Genomic DNA, 19333 nt, shown 5'->3' with positions numbered 1-19333 from the left:
TTTTCTTTGCTGTGCAAATGCTTGTTGGTTTGATTAGGTCCAATTGGTTTATATTTGCTTTTATTTCTGTTGCTTTGGAGACTGACCTGGGAAAACATTAGTAAGATTGATGTCAGAGAATGTTTTGCCTATGTTCTCTTCCAGGAGTTTGATTGTGTCTTGCTTATATTTAAGTCTTTATGCCATTTTGAATTTATACCATATGATCCAGCAATCCCACTCTTGGGCATCTATCCAGACAAAATTTTCCTTAAAAAAGACACATGCACCCACATGTTCATTGCAGCCCTATTCATAATAGACAAGACATGGAAACAACCCATGTGTCCTTCAACAGATTATTAGAATAGGAATATGTGGTATATATACACAATGGAATACCACTCAACCATAAAAAGAACAAAATCACGCCATTTGCAGCAACATGGATGGAACTGGAGACTCATACTGAATGAAGTAAGTCAGAAAGAGAAATACCATATGATATCACATATCTAGAATCTAATATATGGCACAAATGAACCTTTCCACAGAAAAGAAAATCATGGATTGGAGAATAGACTTGTGGTTACCTGGGGGGAGGGGAGGAGTGGGATGGATTGGGAGCTTGAGGTTAATGGATGCAAATTATGGCTTTTGGAATGGATTAACAATGAGTTCCTGCTGTGTAGCACTGAGAACTATGTCTAGTTACTTACAATGGAGCATGATAATGGGATGTTTAACTGGGTCCCCATGCTGAACAGTGGAAAAAAACATTGTGTTAGGGGAAATAACATTAAAAATAAAATAAATGAAAGTACTTGAATGCAAAAAAAAATAAAAATAAAAATGGCCAAAATTAAAGATGAGAGGATTCTAAATGTAGTAAGAGAAAAATAAAGAGTCAAGTATAAAGAAATCCCAGCAGTCTATCATTTGATAGCTGTACATAAACACAAAACAACACAATTTCATAAAACAAAAGCCCAGAACTCGATGGCTTCAAAGGAAAATTCTGTCACATAATCACAGAAGAGTTAATATTCTTCCAATAAAATGCCAAGGAAGGATCACTCCCAAGCACATCCTATGAAGCCACATTACCCTGGTACCAAAGCCAGACAAAGATAACCCCCCAAAAATAAGCACAGTCCCTATCACTGATGCACATAGCCTGAAAAATCCTCAACAAAATTTCTTAATTCTCATATTTTTTTTCTAATTATACAAAATTATCCTAAGGATCATCTGGAAAAATAAATGCTTGCCACATACTTTCAAACATATTTTAGATTGAGTGAAAACAAAGAAACATTGCAGATTGACGGTGACAATATATGAGATACATGGAACTCAGCAGAAGTGCAGAAACAAATCTAAACAACTTATAAAGTTTCAAAATATGATGAAGGTGTATGTAACATCAAGTCAATTAAGAAATAATGGTGTTGGAAAACCCAAGCTGTAATTTAGAAATAAGTTTAGATCCCTATCCACATATTGGACCCTATATCTGGAATATAGTATATGGCACAAAGGAACCTTTCCACAGAAAAGAAAATCATGGACTTGGAGGATAGACTTGTGGTTGACAAGGGGGAAGGGGAGGGAGTGGCATGGGCTGGGAGCTTGGGGATAATAGATGCAGACTGTTGCCTTCAGGATGTATTAGCAACAAGGTCCTGCTCTGTAGCACTGGGAACTCTACCTAGTCACTTACGATGGAACACATAATGTGAGAAAAAAGAATGTATACATGTAGGTGTAACTGGGTCACCATGCTGTACAGTAGAAAAAATAATAATAAAAGTTTAAAAAAAAGATCAAAGTTTATTTAATATGAATGAAAAATGTCAGAATCAACACTGAATACACATAGGAAAATGTTGATAAGGAATGGATTTTATTACCAAAACATAAAATCTAGAAATCACAAGTGGAGTAACTGATGTATGTTATTTTTTTCTTCTCCTTTGCTGTTTGCCCTCAAAGTATTTCCAAACTTCCTTCCTATGCTATCTTTCACCATCAAATGGCCTCTCTAATCTCTATTTCCCAGATCCCTTTCAAATGGTCCTGACCATATTTAGACAATGAAAGACACTGATAAAAAATTGGACTGTGAGAAAAATGAAACCAAAATATTTCTCTCCTCTCTCTCTGTTATTGTCAGTGTCTCCAGCACAAACTGTCTCTCCTCCTTGATGTCAACTCCTGCAGGAAAACACATCATGTGGCCAGAATCAAGGGTTCTGTTAACACCACACTTCACTGTAGGAACTTACCACCATTAGTAATCTTACTATGCCCTGTTCTACATTTTGCTCTAGGTACCCTTTGGAATTTTTTACTGAATGGAATAAAACTTTCTTTTAACTAGTGATAAAGATCATGGTTTCCTGTGCATACCTTCTTATAATGACAACAAAACGTTAAAACTTTTATATTATTAAAAGACACGAAGTTAATACCAAATACTAATAGAAAGAAAAATGATTTACATTTATGACAGAAATATAAAGATTAACATCTTTAACATGTAATGAGTTATTACAATATATTTGAAAGAAGCAAATATCTAGATAGAAAGAGGAACCTATAGATATTCAAAAAAGAGGAAATACAAATATCTAAAACAAAAAACAAATTCCTGTCATGTCACAGTGGAAATGAATCTGAATAGGAACCATAGGAACCACAAGGTTGCATGTTTGATTCCTGGCCTTGCTCAGTGGGTTAAGGATCCAGCATTGCCGTGAGCTGTGGTGTAGGTTGCAGATGTGGCTCAGATCCCATATTGCTGTGGCTGTGGCATAGGCCAGCAGCTGTAGCTCTGATTAGACCCCTAGCCTGGGACTCTCCATGTGCCACAGTGCAGCCCTAAAAACCAAAACAAAAACCAAACATGTAATACCTTTTTAAAATACATAGTCAGTTTATTTAAATTAAAATTAAGAAAATTAAAACATCATTAAAAATTTATCTATTTAAATTTGGGAGGGTGATAGGGAAAAAAAACCTACCGGTTTGATATAATTAAAAAGGACAAGGGTAGTCAAGTTGGGTATATAATGAAGCAGGACTTCCAGATTGCTACAATTTTAGTGGGTGGAAATTTAGCAAAATAGATTTAAATTCTTTCAAATGCCCATACACTTTGAGCCAGATATTTCACTTCTAATGGGTCAGACACCAAGGATATACCAAAATATATATTACTTAGTATTTTGTTTAAAATAAGAGGAAATTCAATTAAATAAGTTTTCAATCAAAAGGGAATGAATTAAAAATGGTACATAAAGCCTCATGGTAACTAAAACACAAACTATAGTACATATACAAAAGATAAAATAATCAAAGGATACTACTAAAGAAAATCCTAAATTCATAGTGGAAGACAATGAGAGGAAGAATGGATGAATGGAATTATAAAACTACCAGAAAATGGTAAGATGGCAATTTCAATAATTTCTTAAAAGGTAAGTGTAGTAAATTCTCCAATCCAAAGACAAAGAGTGGCTGCATGGACAAAAAAAAAAATGAAATTCAACTATATATTTCCTACAAGATATTTGCTTCACCTTTAAGGACACTCAAGGATCAAAGTGAAGGAATGGAAAAAAATATTGCACACAAAGAAATAAAAAAAGCAGACTTTTTTCATTGTAAATTAAACTTCTCTATACTTATATAGGACAAAATAAACTTTAAGTGAAAAACTGGTAAGAGACAAAGAAGGTCATTATATAATGATAAAGGATTCATTTTATCAAGAGGATATATCAATTATATATATATATTTAGAACTACTATGTGTAAATATATATATATACTATATGTATTTATGATGTTATTTATGTAATATTTTATATATTTAGTATAATATATATGTATATATTTATGTAATAAGTGATAGGTACATACATATATACAGACATAAAAACACAGTATACACACACAAACAGACACAAACACACACACATATATATATGTAGATGATCAGTGTGGAAATCTCTCTCCAACACATGAGGCACATAAATATATTGAGAAAATGCTAATTGATAACAAGGGAGAAATAGACAATACAATAATTGTAGGAACCTTGAATACCATACTTTTAACAATAGATATATCAAAGGGACAAAAACCAATAAGGAAGCACTGGACTTGAACTCTATACTAGAGTAGAGGGACCTAATAGATGTACAGAACACTACATCCAACAGGTATGACATACACCTTCTTCTCTAGCACACATAAAACTTTACCTATGATGGATCTTATGCTAAATAACAAAGTAAGCATTAACACATTCTAACAAAAATGAAATTATACAAAGTGTTTTTTCCAACAGTGGAAAAAAAGCACTGGCTTTCTGGAAAAAAAAAAAAAAGAAAATGAACAAACAAAAAACAAACAAAACCTTTTATCCAAACTAAGCATAAAAGAAAAAGAGAGAATGGATAAGTCTTAAATTAAGTAAATCAGAAGTGAATGTGGAAACATTTTACATATTATAGCACAGAAATAAAAATTATTGAAAACAGATCATTACAGACAATTACATATCAAAAAAGTATAACCTAGAAGAAAGTGATAAATTCTTGAAAACAAAGAGCCTATGAGGCTGAATCATGAAGAAATTGATAAACCAAAAAAACAAACAACAAGTAAAGAGATTGAATCAGTAATCAATAACTTCCCCCAAAAAAGAAAAGCACTGGACCAGATGGTTTCACTGCTGAATTCTACAAATATTTAATGAATAATTAATATAAATCCTTCTCAAATTGTTTCACATAATTTAAAAGGAGGTAGCACTCTAAAATTCAATTTACAATGCTAATATTACCTTGATACCAAAGCCAAGAAGAATAATGAGAGAAGAGAAAACTTAAAGTTAACATTGCTGAAGAACATGGATGCAAAAAAAAAGTAATGAAAAAATAGCAGACAGAATTTAGTATCATCCTAAAAGGATCACACACCATAATCAGATTTATCCTGGAGGCGAGAGTGAATACATACAAATCAATACAAGTGACAAATCACATTAATGGAATAAAAGATAAAAGTCATACCATTCAAGGGAGCAGGCAGGATCAACATGATGGAGGAATAAGATGTGACACTCACCTCTTCCCATAAATACATTAAACAAACAGACAAAGAAACATCTACATGTAGAATGATTTGCACAGGATATTTACTGAATGCTGATAGGAGACACTAAACTTCCAAAAAGGGCAAGAACCTCATAAGTGGGTAAAACAAAAGAATAAAAAGAGAGCAAGGAATCAGGACAGGACCAGCACTCCTGAGATGGAGCAATGAAAGAGGAAAGGAAACCATAATCTGGAAAGTCACCAAACTAACAGAGATATCAGCTGAGAATGAGGGACCTCAAAGCCAGAGTAAAGCAAAATGACAGGATGGAAAAGCAGAGAGAGAGCTGCAAAGACCAGCTGTACCCCCACCCTCAGGCTCTACAGGTTGAGATGCTTGGGTGGGGACCAGACACTGAGATTCAGGTTCTGAAAGTAAGTTCTGGGGAGAGGACTAATATTGGTGGTGTGGAGATGACCTGAGAGAGATAGGGAGTGGTGCTCCAAGACCTGGGGAGAGGAGTGCCAGAGCTGAGGAAACCTGGGAGTAGGCCTTGCCCACAGGAGATGGAAGGCATGATTGTTGGGGAGGGCAATGGTAGGAGGGGCAGACTGACATATATTTCACTGGCCACATGCATACTCTCAAAGGGTGCACCTGTGGCAGGCTGGATTAAAAAAAAAAGACTATGCAATATGCTGCATACAAAAGACTTACCTTAGGGAAAAGGACACATATAAATTGAAAGTGATGGGATGGAAAAGATATTTCATATGAATGATAAAGGCAGGAAAGCAGGAGCCTCAATATGCACAGCAGAAAAATATTTTTAAAAATGAAGGCCATAGATAAAGACAAAGAAGGACACTATTTAGTGATAAATGGATCAAGTCAAGGATAGGATATTACACTTGTCAATCTATAGGCCCCTAATATAGGAGCACCCAAATATATACAACAAATAATAACAGACATAAAAGGAGAAATTTATGGGAATACAATAACAGTAGGAGACTTGAACACCCCACTACATCATAGTTCAGATTCTCTAGACAAATAATCAAAAAGGCAATAGAAATCATGTCATAATGGAAAAGTTAGAATTAATTGATATTTTTAGGACATTACATCCAACAAAAAAAAGATGCATTCATTTCAAGTGTACATGGAACATTCTAAAGGATTGACAACATACTAGGGCACAAAATTAAACTTAACCTATTTAAGAGTACAGAAATTATTTCAAGTGTCTTATCTGACCACAGTGGCATGAAACTAGAAATCAACCACAGGAAAAGAAATGAGAAAAATCTGACTACATGGAAATTAAACACGCTACTAAAAACCAATGGGCCAATGAGGAGATTAAAAGGGAAATTAAAAAATAATTTGAGACAAATGATAATTAAAAAAATAACCATTTAAGGAGTTCCCGTCGTGGCGCAGTGGTTAACGAATCCGACTAGGAACTATGAGGTTGCGGGTTCGATCCCTGCCCTTGCTCAGTGGGTTAACAATCTGGCGTTGCCGTGAGCTGTGGTTAGGCTGCAGACGCGGCTCGGATCCCGCATTGCTGTGGCTCTGGCGTAGGCTGGCAGCTACAGCTCCGATTGGACCCCTGGCCTGGGAAACTCCATATGCCGTGGGAGTGGCCCAAGAAATAGCAAAAAGACAAAAAAAAAAAAAAAAAAAAAAAAAAAAAAAAAAAAAAACATTTAAAATGTATGGTATGCCACAAAGGCAGTGCATACAGCAAAACAGTACTTCATCAAAAAAGATATATCTGAAATAAAAAATGTAAAATATCAACTAAAATAATTAGAAAAAGAAGAATGAACAAAACCTAAAGTCAGCAACAGGAAGGAAATTATCAAATAAGAGAGGAAATCAATATAATAGACCTTCAAAAAACAGTAGAAAACACCAACAAAATCAACAGCTGATTCTTTGAAAGTGTAAACAAAATTGACAAACCACTTGATATTCTCACCAAGAAGATGAAAGAAGGAACTCAAATAAATTAAATAAGCAAATGGAAGGAAAAATGTCTATTTTACTGCAGGAATACAAAAAAAATAGGAGAATACTATGAATAATTATATTCCAACAAATTGGATAGCTTAGAAGAAATGAACATCTTTCTGGAGACATGTAGCCCACCAAAATGAATCAAGAAGAAATAGATCAATTGAACAGAATGATTTCCAGAAATGAAATTGAATATGTAATAAAAAGACTCCCTACAACCAAAAGCCCAGGACCAGGTAACTTCACAGTTGAATTCTACCAAACTTAAAACCAAATTTTACCCATTCATAATAACTTATTCCAAAAGATTGAAGAAGAAGGAAAACTCCCAAAGATATTTGATGAAACTACCATCACACTAATACTAAAGCCAGACTAAGATACTACCCAAAAAGAAAATTATAGGCCAAAATCTTTGATGAATATAGATTCAAAAATTCTCAATAAAATTTTAGACAACTAATTCCAACAACATATAAAAAAGATAAAAAACTGACAGATTTTAATATGGTGGGATAGAAGGAATAGAGCTAACTTTGTCTATATAAACAAAATTGCAATCAAATGCTGCAGGGGTGGCCCTAGAAAAGACAAAAGGGAAAAAAAAAATACTACATATATAAGGGTGCCAGAGGATGAGAGAAGAAAGGGATAGAAAAAATATTCAAGGAGATAATAGCCAAAAATTCCTTGGGAAAGGAATCACTCACTCAAATCTAGGAGCACAAGGAGTAACATATAAAATAAACCTAAGGAGAAACACCCTGAGATACATAATTAAGCAAACTGACCAAAATTAAAGACAAAGAGAAAATATTGAAAGCATCTAGGAAACAGAAAATAACATACAAGGGAATCCCAATAAGGTTATAGGCAGATTTTTCAGGAGAAACTCTGCAGGCTAGAAGGGAGTAGCACAATATACTTAACATGATGAAAGGAAAAAACCTCCAAATAATATTACTTTAACCAGAATGGGTCTCATTCAGATTTGAATGAGAAATCAAATTTTTACAGATAAGCAAAAGCTAAGAGAATTCAGCAACACGAAGCCAGCTTTACAACAAGTACTAAACAGGTGGAAAGAGATTCCAAACTCTTGGTTTGGAAGAATCAATATTATCAAGATGAATATACTATTCAAAGCAATCTACAGATTTAATATAATCCCTATCAAATTACAAATGACATTATTCACAGAATGGAACAAAATGTTTTGAAGTTTGTTTGGAAGCACAAAAGACCTAGAATAGCCAAAGCCATCCTGAAAAAGAAAAATGGAGCTGGAAGAAAGAGGCTCACTCACTTCAGACTACACTACAAAGCAATGATCATAAAAACCATATGGTACTGGCACAGATGGAAATATAGATCAGTGGAATAGAATAGAAAGCCCAGACTTAAACCCATGCACCTACAGTCAACTAATCTATGGCAAAGGAGGCAATAATATACAATGGAGAAAAGACAGCCCTTTCAATAAATGGTGCTTGGAAAACTGGACAGCCACATGTAAAAGAATGAAATTACAACACATTATAATGCCATATACAAAAATAAACTCAAAATGGTTTAAAGACCTATATATAAGACCAAATGCTATAAAACTCTTAGAGGAAAATATAGGCTAAACACTCTCCAACATAAACGACAGCAACATCTTCTCAGATCCACCTCCTAGAGTAATGACGATAAAAGCAAAAATAAATAAATGGGACTTAATTACACTTAAAATATTCTGCACAGAAAAGGAAACCCTAAACAAAATGAAAGGACAACCCACAGAATAGGAGAAAATATTTGCAAATGAAGCGACTGACAAGGAATTAATATCCAAAATTTATAAACACCTTCTGCAGCTCAATTTCAAAAAAACAATCCCATTAAAAAAATGGGCAGAAGATCTAAACAGACAATTCTCCAAAGAAGGCATACAGATGGCCAAAACACACAGGAAAAAATGTTCAACATCATTCATTATTAGAGGTATGCAAATTAAAATCACTATGAGGTACCACCTTACACTAGCCAGAATGGCCATCATCAAAAAGTTTACAAACAATAAATGCTGGAGATGGTGTGTAGAAAAGTGACTCTATTGCAGTATCAGTTGGAATGTAAATTGGTGCAACAACTGTGGAAAACAGCATGGAGATTCCTCAGAAAACTTAAAATAGTATTACCATTTGGCCAAGCAATCCCACACCAGGATATCTATTCAGAGAAAACCATGACTCAAAAAGATACATGTACTCCAAGGTTCGTTGCGGCACTATGTAAAATAGCCAAGACATGGAAACAACCTAAATGCCCATCAACAGAGGAGTGGATAAAGAAGCTATGGTGCATATACATGATGGAATATTACTCATCCATTAAAAGGAAAGAAATAATGGCATTTGCAGCAACATGGGTGGACCTAGAAATTATCATGCTAAATGAAGTCATTCAGTGAGACACCAATATCAAATGCTATTACTTACATGTGGAATCTAAAAAAAAGGACACAATGATATCACTTATAACTGGAATCTAATATCCAGCACAAATGAACATCTCCTCAGAAAAGAAAATCATGGACTTGGAGAAGAGACTTGTGGCTGCCTGATGGGAGGGGGAGGGAGTGGGAGGGATCGGGAGCTTGGGCTTATCAGACACAACTTAGAATAGATTTACAAGGAGATCCTGCTGAATAGCATTGAGAACTATGTCTAGATACTCATGTTGCAACAGAACAAAGGGTGGGGGAAAAAATGTAATTGTAATGTATACATGTAAGGATAACCTGACCCCCTTGCTGTACAGTGGGAAAAAAAAAAAAAAGAAATGAAGCAGGATTGCCTTACATAAATTAAATATTTTTGTCCTCAAAGTTTAACAATAAAACAAGGCTTATCACCTGAAAAAAAAATAAATAAAAAATAAAAAAAATAAAAAGAAACCTAGCAGGAAAAAAATAAAAAATAAAAAAAATAAAAAAAGGACACAATGAATGTCTTTGCAGAACAGAAACTGACTCACAGACTTTGAAAATTCTGTTTTCCAAAGGATAAATGTGGGGGTGGGATGGGGGATACACTGGGGGTTTGGGATGGAAGTGCCATAAACTTTGGTTGTAATGATCATTGTACCACCATAATTGTAGTAAAATCTGTTCAGATGAGGGAGAAATCGATGTGAATACAATCATAGTAGGAGACTTGAAAAAAACACTCACATCAATGGACAGATCCTCTAGACAGAAAATAAAAAGACAGCAGAGATATTAAAGGACAGAATAGAATTGTTAGACTTAATCACATTTTCAGGACATTACACCCAAAAGAAAAATCAGAATATACACTCCTCTCAAGTGCACATGGTACAGTCTAAAGAATTGATCACATCCTGGTACACAAAGCTAATCTCAATAAAGTTAAAAGTACAGAAATTATTTCAAGACTCACTAAGAAGAGGAGAGAAAGAAGCCAAATTAAAAAAATAATAATAAATGAAAAAGGAGAAATCACAACAGATAATGCAGAAATACAAAAAAACCATGAGAAAATACTATGAATAATTATATATACCAAAAAATTTGACAATCTGGAAGAAATGTGCAACTTTCTAGATTCTTACAGCCTGCCAAAACTGAATCAAGAATAAATATATCAACTGAACAGAGTGATCACTACAAATGAAATTGAATGTGTCATAAAAACACTCCCTACAAATAAAAGTACAGCACCAGATGGATTCCAAGGTGAATTCTACCAAACATGCATAGAGGAACTTAAAACCATCCTCCTTAAACTTTTTCAAAAGGTTGAAGAGAAGGAACACTCCCAAAGCATTCTATGATGTCACCATGACTATAATTCCAAAACTAGATAAAGATACAACAAAAAACAAAACCATCGGCTAGGAGTTCCTGTCGTGGCGCAGTGGTTAATGAATCCGACTAGGAACCATGAGGTTGTGGGTTCGGTCCCTGCCCTTGCTCAGTGGTTAACAATCCGGCGTTGCCGTGAGCTGTGGTGTAGGTTGCAGACGCGGCTCGGATCCAGTGTTGCTGTGGCTCTGGTGTAGGCCGGCGGCTACAGCTCCAATTCAACCCCTAGCCTGGGAACTCCATATGCCGCGGGAGCGGCCCAAAGAAATAGCAAAAGGACAAAAACCATCGGCCAATATCTTTGATGAACACAGATGCAAAAATTCTCAACAAAATCTTAGCCAACTGAATCCAACAACATATCAAAAAGATCATATACCACGACCAGGTGGGATTCATCCCAGGTTCACTAGGATGGTTCAACATATGCAAATCAACCAACATCATACACCACATTAACAAAAGAAAAGTCAAAAACCACAGGATCATCTCAATAGATGCACAAAAAGCATTTGACAAAAGTCCAACATCCATTCATGATAAAAACTCTCACCAAAGTGTGTATAGAGGGAATATTCCTTAACATAATCAAGGCCACTTATGACAAACCCACAGCAAATATAATACTATGGAGAAAAGCTGAAAGCCTTTCCACTAATATCTGGAACAAGACAAGGATGTCCACCCTCCAACACTGTTATTCAACATAGCCACAGCAATCAGACACACGAAAGAAATAAAATGCATCCAAATAGGAAGAGAAGAGGTAAAACTGTCACTGTATGCAGACAACATGATACTATATATAGTAAAATTAAAGACTCAAATCAAAACCTAATGAACTGACCAACAAATTCAGCAAAGTAGCATGATGTAAGACTAACATTCGGAAATCAGTAACATTTCTGTATATTAACAATGAAATATGAGAAAAGGAACACAGAAATATAACACCTTTTAAAATTGCACCCTCAAAAATCAAATACCTGGGAATTCACCTGCCAAGGAGGTAAAGACTTATATGTTGAGAACTATAAAACATTAACCAAAGAAATTAAAGAAGATGCAAAGAAATGGAAATATATTCTATGTTCCTGGATTGGAAAAATTAGTATTGTATAAATGGATGTACTACCCAAAGCAATTTACAGATTCAATGCAATCCCTATCAAATTACCCATGACATTTTTCACAGAACTAGAACAAACAATCCAAACATTTATATGGAACAACAAAAGACTCAGAATCGCCAAAGCAATCCTGAGGAACAAAAACCCAACAGGAGGCATTACTCTCCCAGACTTCAGGCAATATTACAAAGCCACAGTCATCAAAACAGTGTGGTACTGGTATCCAAACAGACATACAGACCAATGGAACAGAATAGGGAATGCAGAAATAAACCCAGACACCTATGGTCAATTAATCTTTGACAAGGGAGGCAAAAACATAAAATGGGAAAAAGAAAGTCTATTCAGCAAGCATTGCTGGGAAACCTGCACAGCTGCATTCAAAGCAATGAAACTAGAACACACCCTCATACCATGCACAAAAATAAACTCAAAATGGCTGAAAGACATAAATATATGACAGGACACCATCAAACTCCTTGAAGAGAACATAGGCAAAACACTCTCTGACATCAACATCATGAATATTTTCTCAGGTCAATCTCCCAAAACAACAGAAATAAGCACAAAAATAAACCAGTGGGTCCTATTCAAACTGATGACATTTTGCATAGCAAAGGAAACAAAAAGACAACTTACAGAATGGGAGAAAAAAGTTTCAAATGATGCAACTGACCAGGGCTTAATCTCTAAATTATATGAGCAACTTATACAACTCGACAGCAAAAAACTCAACAATCCATTGAAAAATGGGCAAATGACCTGAATAGACTGTTTTCCAAGGAAGATATACAGAGGTCCACAAGCACATGAAAATATGCTCAACATCCCTGGTTATTAGAAAAATGCAAATATAAACTGCCATGTGATACCACCTTACAGCAGTCATAATGGCCATCATTGATAAGTCCACAAATTACAAGTGCTGGAGGGAGTGTGTACGAAAGGGAACCCTCCTGTACTGCTGGTGGGAATGTTAAATGGTATAACCACTATGGAGTACAATATGGTGGTACCTTAGAAATCTATACATAGAACTATAATATGCCCCAGGAACCCCACTCTCTGGGCAAATCTTGCCTTGAAAAATACACATACACCCACATGTTCATTGCACCCCTATTCACAATAGCCAACATCTGGAAACAACCCAAATGTCTTTCTATGGACAATTGGATTAGGAAGATGTGGTATATATACATAATGGAATACTACTCAGCCAGAAAATAGAATGAAATAATGCCATTTGCAGCAATATGGATGGAACCAGAGACTCTCATACTGAGTCAAGTAAGTCAGAAAGAGAAAGACAAATACCGTATGATATCACTTATATCTGGAATATAATATACAGCACAAATGAACCTTTCCACCAAAAAGAAAATCATGGACTTGGAGAATAGACCTGTGGTTGCCAAGGTGGAAGGGGAGGGAGTGGGATGAATTGTGAGCTTTGGGTTAAGAGATGCACATTATTGCTTTTGAAATGGATTAGCAATGACATCCTGCTGTGTAGCACTGAGAACTATGTCTAGTCACTTATGATGGAGCATGATAATGGGAGAAAAAAGAATGTATGCATGCATGTGTATCTGGGTCACCATGGTGAACAGTAAAAAAAATATTTTATTGGGGAAGTAATAATAAAAATATTAAAAAAAATTAAAAAATATCCTGACAAAACAAACATCAACAACAACAACAAAAATGTATATAAGAGCACAAAAGATCCAAAGTAGACAAAAAAATCTTGGGAAGGAAGAATGAAGCTGCAGTATAATTTCAAACTGTACTACAAATTTACTACAGTTTAAAAGAGTATGCTATTGCCACAAAAACAGACACATATTGATGGAATTGTATATAGAGCCCAGAAATGAACCTACACTTTTTTTGCAGCTGCGTGTTCAACATGCATTATTTCTTGGGCCAGGGATCTAACCCAAGACAGAGCAGCAACAATGCCAAATCCTTAACTTCTGGGGTTCATGGAATTCCAAATCCACACTTACATGTGAAAGTTATCTACAACATAGGATACAGGAATATATATGCATCCATTAACCCCAAGCTCCCAAACCATCCCACTCCCTCCCTCTCCCCTCAGGCAGCCACACATCTATTCTCCATGTCCATGATTTTCTTTTTGGTGGAAAGGTTCATTTGCGCTGTATATTATATTGCAGATATAAGTGATATCATATGGTATTTGTCTTTCTCTTTTTGACTTACTTGACTCAGTATGAGAGTCTCTGGTTCCATCCATATTGCTGCAAATGGCAATATTTTGTTCTTTTTTATGGCTGAAAAGCATTCCATTATGTGTATATACCACATCTTCTTAATCCATTCACCTGTCAATGGACATTTAGGTTGTTTTCATGTCTCAGTTGTTGTGAAAAATGTTGCAATGAACATATGGCTGCATGTATTTTTTCAAGGAAAGTTTTGTCTAGATATATGCCCAAGAGTAGTATTGCTGGGTCATATGGTGGTTCTATATTTAGACTTTTGTAGTACCTCCATATTGTTTTCCATAGTGGTTATACCAATTTACATACCCACCAACAGTATAGGAGAGTACTCTTTTTCAACACTCACTCCAGCATTTGATTTTTGTTATCTTGTTAATGACGGCCATTCTCACCAGTGTGAGGTGGTACCTCATAGTAGTTTTGATTTTCATTTCTCTAATAATTAGTGACATTGAGTAATGTGCTTTTCCAATTTTATGTTCTTGACTCCTTTGTTGGAGGTTAATTGACCGTAGATGTCTGCATTTATTTCTGGCTTCTCTATTCTGTTCCATTAGTCTTTATGTGTATAATCAAGACAGTACCATACTGTTTTGATTACAGAGGCTTTGTTATTTCTTAAATATGGGAGAGTTTTGTCTCCTGCTTGTTTTTTGTTAAATATTTCTTAAATATGGGAGAGTTTTGTCTCCTGCTTGTTTTTTGTTTCTCAGGAATGTTTTTGAAATTCTCAATCTTTTGTGGTTCCATATAAATTTTTGGATTGTTTGTTCTAGTTCTATTAAAAATATCCTTCATAAATTGATAGGGATTGCACTGAATTGATGGATTGTTTTGGGTAGTATGGCCATTTTTATGATATTAATTGTTCCAACGCAGAAGCATAGAATATCTTCCCATTTCTTTGAATACATTTTCATTTCATTGATTAATGTTTTATAATTATCAACATGTAAGTCTTTCTATCTCCTTGGTCAGGTTTATTCTTAGGTATTTAATTTTATGGGGTGCAATTTTAAAATATATTTTATTTTTATATTCCTTTTCTAATACTTCATTTTTAATGTACAGAAATGCAACTGATTTCTCAATGTTAATCTTGTATGTTCCTACTTTGCTGAATTTGGTGTTCAGTTTGAGTATTTTTTGTGTGGATTCCTTAGGCTTTTCTACATACAGCGTCATGTCATCTGCTTAGAGTGAAATTTTTACCTCTTCTCTTCCAGTTTGGATGACTTTTATTTCTTTTGTTTGTCTGATTGCTGTGGCTAAAACTTCCAATACTATGTTGAGTAAAAATGATGAGAGTGGGTATTTTTTTCTCTTCCAGATTTTAGTGGGAAGTCTTTCAGCTTTTCTCCATTGAGTATTACTTTTGCTGTGGGTTTCTCATAATGGCTTTTTATTATGTTAAGGTATATTCCCTATATACACACTTTGGTAAGAGTTTTTTTATCATGAGTGGATTTTGGATTCTGTCAAGTGTTTTTCTGCATCTGTTGAGATGATCATGTGTTTTTTTACTATCTTTGGTAATGTGGTATATGACATTTATAGATTTTTGTATGTTAAAGCATCCTTGTGAACCTGGGATGAATCTCACTTGGTCATGGTGTATGATCTTTTTAATGTTGTTGGATTCAGTTGGATAAATTTTTTTGCATATCTTTACATCTATATTCATCAAAGTTATTGGCCTATAATTTTCCTTTTTGTTAGTATCTGTCTGGTTTTGGAATTAGGGTGATGGTGGACTCATAGAATGTCTTTATGAGTGGTCTTTTTTCTTCAAGCTTTTGGAAAAGTTTAAGAAGGGTGGGTCTAAGTTCTTCTTTGTATGTTCGGTAAAACTCACCTGTGAAGCCCTCTGGTCCTGGACTTTTGATGTAGGGAGTATTTTTATTACATATTCAATGTCACTTCTAGTGATCAGTCTGTTATATTGATCTATTTCTACTTGATTCAGTTTTAGCAGGATATAAGTCTCCAGAAAGTTGTCCATTTTTTTTTCTAGGTTGTCAAATTTTTTGGTCATACAACTGTTGATAGCATTCTCTTATGGTTTTTTTTTTTGTATTTATTCAGTATTCATTGAGATTTCTCCCTTTTCATTTCTTATTTTGTTTACGTGGCTTTTTTCTCTCCTCTTTGTGAGTCTGGACAGACATTTGTCACTTTTGTTGACCTTTTCAAAGAGCCAGCACTTGGTTTTACTGATGTTTTCTATTGTTTTTTGAATCTCTATTTTACTGATTTCTTCTCTGATCTTTATGATTTCATTCCTTCTATTGGCTTTAGGTTTCCTTGTTTGTCTTTCTCTAATTCATTTAGGTGGTGGATTAATTTGTCAATTTTAGATTTTTCTTCTTTTTTGAGGAAAGCCTGTATCACTATGAACTTCCGTCTAAGTACTGCTTTTGTAGCATCCCATAGACTGAATGGTTGTGTCTTCATTATCAGTTGTCTTGAGGTAGTTTTGAATTTCCTTCTTGAATCCTCATTGACCCATTTTTTTTAGTAGCATGTGCTTTAGTCTCCATGTATTCAGTTTTTTTCTCATTTCTTTTGCCGTGGATTTCTTAAATGTAAGACCTAAATTTATAAAACTTCTAGAAGAATGAAGGGAGTGTGCTATTTTACATTAGTCTTAGTAATTTTTTTTTGCCATTTCTTGGGCTGCTCCCACGGCATATGGAGGTTCCCAAGCTAGGGATCGAATTGGAGCTGTAGCCACTGGCCTATGCCAGAGCCACAGCAACATGGGATCTGAGCTGCGTCTGTGACCTACACCACAGCTCATGACAATGCCGGATCCTTAAACCACTGTGCAAGGCCAGGGATGGAACACACAACCTCATGGTTCCTAGTTGGATTCATTAACCACTGAGCCACAATGGGAACTCCAAATCTTAGTAATTTTTATTTGGTATTATCTCCCCAGGAAAGGGAAATAGAAGTGAAAATAAATAATTGGGATGACATAAAAATAGAAAGCTCCTGCACAGCAAAGGAAACTATCAAGAAAATTCAAAGGCTTCCTACTGAATAGTAGAAGATATTTGCAAATAATATATCTCATAAAGGCTTAATAGCCAAACATCCAATAACTCAAATAGCTCAACATCAAAAAAACAACTCAATTACAAAATGGGCAGAGGATCCGAAAAAAAAACATTTTTCATAAAAAGACATACAAATGGCCAACAGTCACATGAAAATTTGCTTAGCAACACTAATCATCAGGCAAATGCAAATCAAAACCATGCTATCATTTCACACCTGTCAAAATGGCATTTATCTGAAATACCATTAATAACAAGTGTGGGCAAGGATATGGAGAAAAGAGAACTCTTATGTTCATTGGTGGGAATGTAAATTGGTGCAGCCACTATGAAAAACAATATAGAGATTCCTCAAAAAATTAAATGTAGGAGTACCATCTGATGCAGCAATTCCACTCCAGGGTATTTATTTGAAGAAAACAAAAATGAGAATTAGAAAATATATAAAGCACTCTTATGTTGTTGCAGTATAACTTACAATAGCCCATATAAGAAGCAACTTAAGTGCCCATCAACAGATGAATGGATAAAATGATGTGGTATACATATACAATAGAATTGTTTTCAAACATTGAAAACAAAGAATGAAATTTTGCCATTTGTGAAAAAAATGGAAGGACCTACAGGATATTATGCTAGGTGAAATGAGTCAGTGAAAGTCAACTGCTGTATGATTTCATTTATATGATATCTAAAAAAATAAATTACATCTATAACAAAATAGAAACAGTGTTACAGACACAGAACAAATAGCTGGTTGCTATAGAGGAAAAGAGATATGGGGAGGAAAGTAATAGGTGAGGGAGATTAAGCAGTACAAACTTCCAGCTGCAAAATAATTGAGTTAGAGATATTCGAAGTACACTGTGAGGAATATAGTCAATACTTCTAAGATATCTTTGTAAAATAACATATTATAACTAGACTTATGGTGGCAATCATTTTGAAATGTATAGAAATATCAAGTCACTATGCTGCATAGCAGGAACTAACACAGTTTGTAAGTCAATTACACTTCAAAAACAAACAAGGTAATTAATATAAAAAACCCCATCAGATTTGTTGTTGCCAAATTCAGAGGTATGAAAAGGGGGATATGGATGAATGCAGTAAAAACAGACAAACCTCCATTTATCAATAAGTACTAGAGGTAAACATACAGCATGATAAATAGACCACAGCTGTATGTTATATATGAAAGTTGCTAAGTAAATCTTAAGAATTCTCATTACAAGAAAAAATAATTACTTTTTATTTAATTTTGTATATATATGAATGTTCCCTGAACATATTGTGAAAATCACTTCATGATGTATATAATTCAAATCATTATGCTGTACACCTTAGACTTACACAGTTCTATACATCAATTATATTTCAATTAAACTGGAGAAAAAACAACTATGGTACCAGCATAAAAATAGACACATAGACCAATGGAACAGTAAAGAGAGTTCAGAAGTAAATCCACACATACAAGGTCAACTAAATTTTGAAATAGACACCATGAATACGCAAGGGAAAATTATAGTCTCTCCATAAATACTGTTGGATAATAAAAATAAAATTCTATTAAAAATGGGCAGAGAATTTTTTTAATTTTTAATTTTTTATTGAAATATAATTGATTTACAGTGTGGTACCAATTTACTCTGTAGACCAAAGTGACCCAGTCATAACATACATATTTTTTTCCTTATATTATCTTCTATCATGGTCTAACCCAGGGATTGGATATAGTTCCCTGGGGCAGAGAAACTTAATAGACAATTTTCCAAAGAAGACATATATACAAGGGATATGAAAAATGATCAACATTACTAATTCTCTGGGAAATGCAAGTCAAAATCATAATGGGATATCATCTCACACATATCAGAATAGTTGTCATCAAGGAGA

This window comes from Sus scrofa, chromosome 13 (assembly GCF_000003025.6).
Source record: "Sus scrofa isolate TJ Tabasco breed Duroc chromosome 13, Sscrofa11.1, whole genome shotgun sequence".
Taxonomy (NCBI): domain Eukaryota; kingdom Metazoa; phylum Chordata; class Mammalia; order Artiodactyla; family Suidae; genus Sus; species Sus scrofa.
This window is presented reverse-complemented; position numbering follows the sequence as displayed.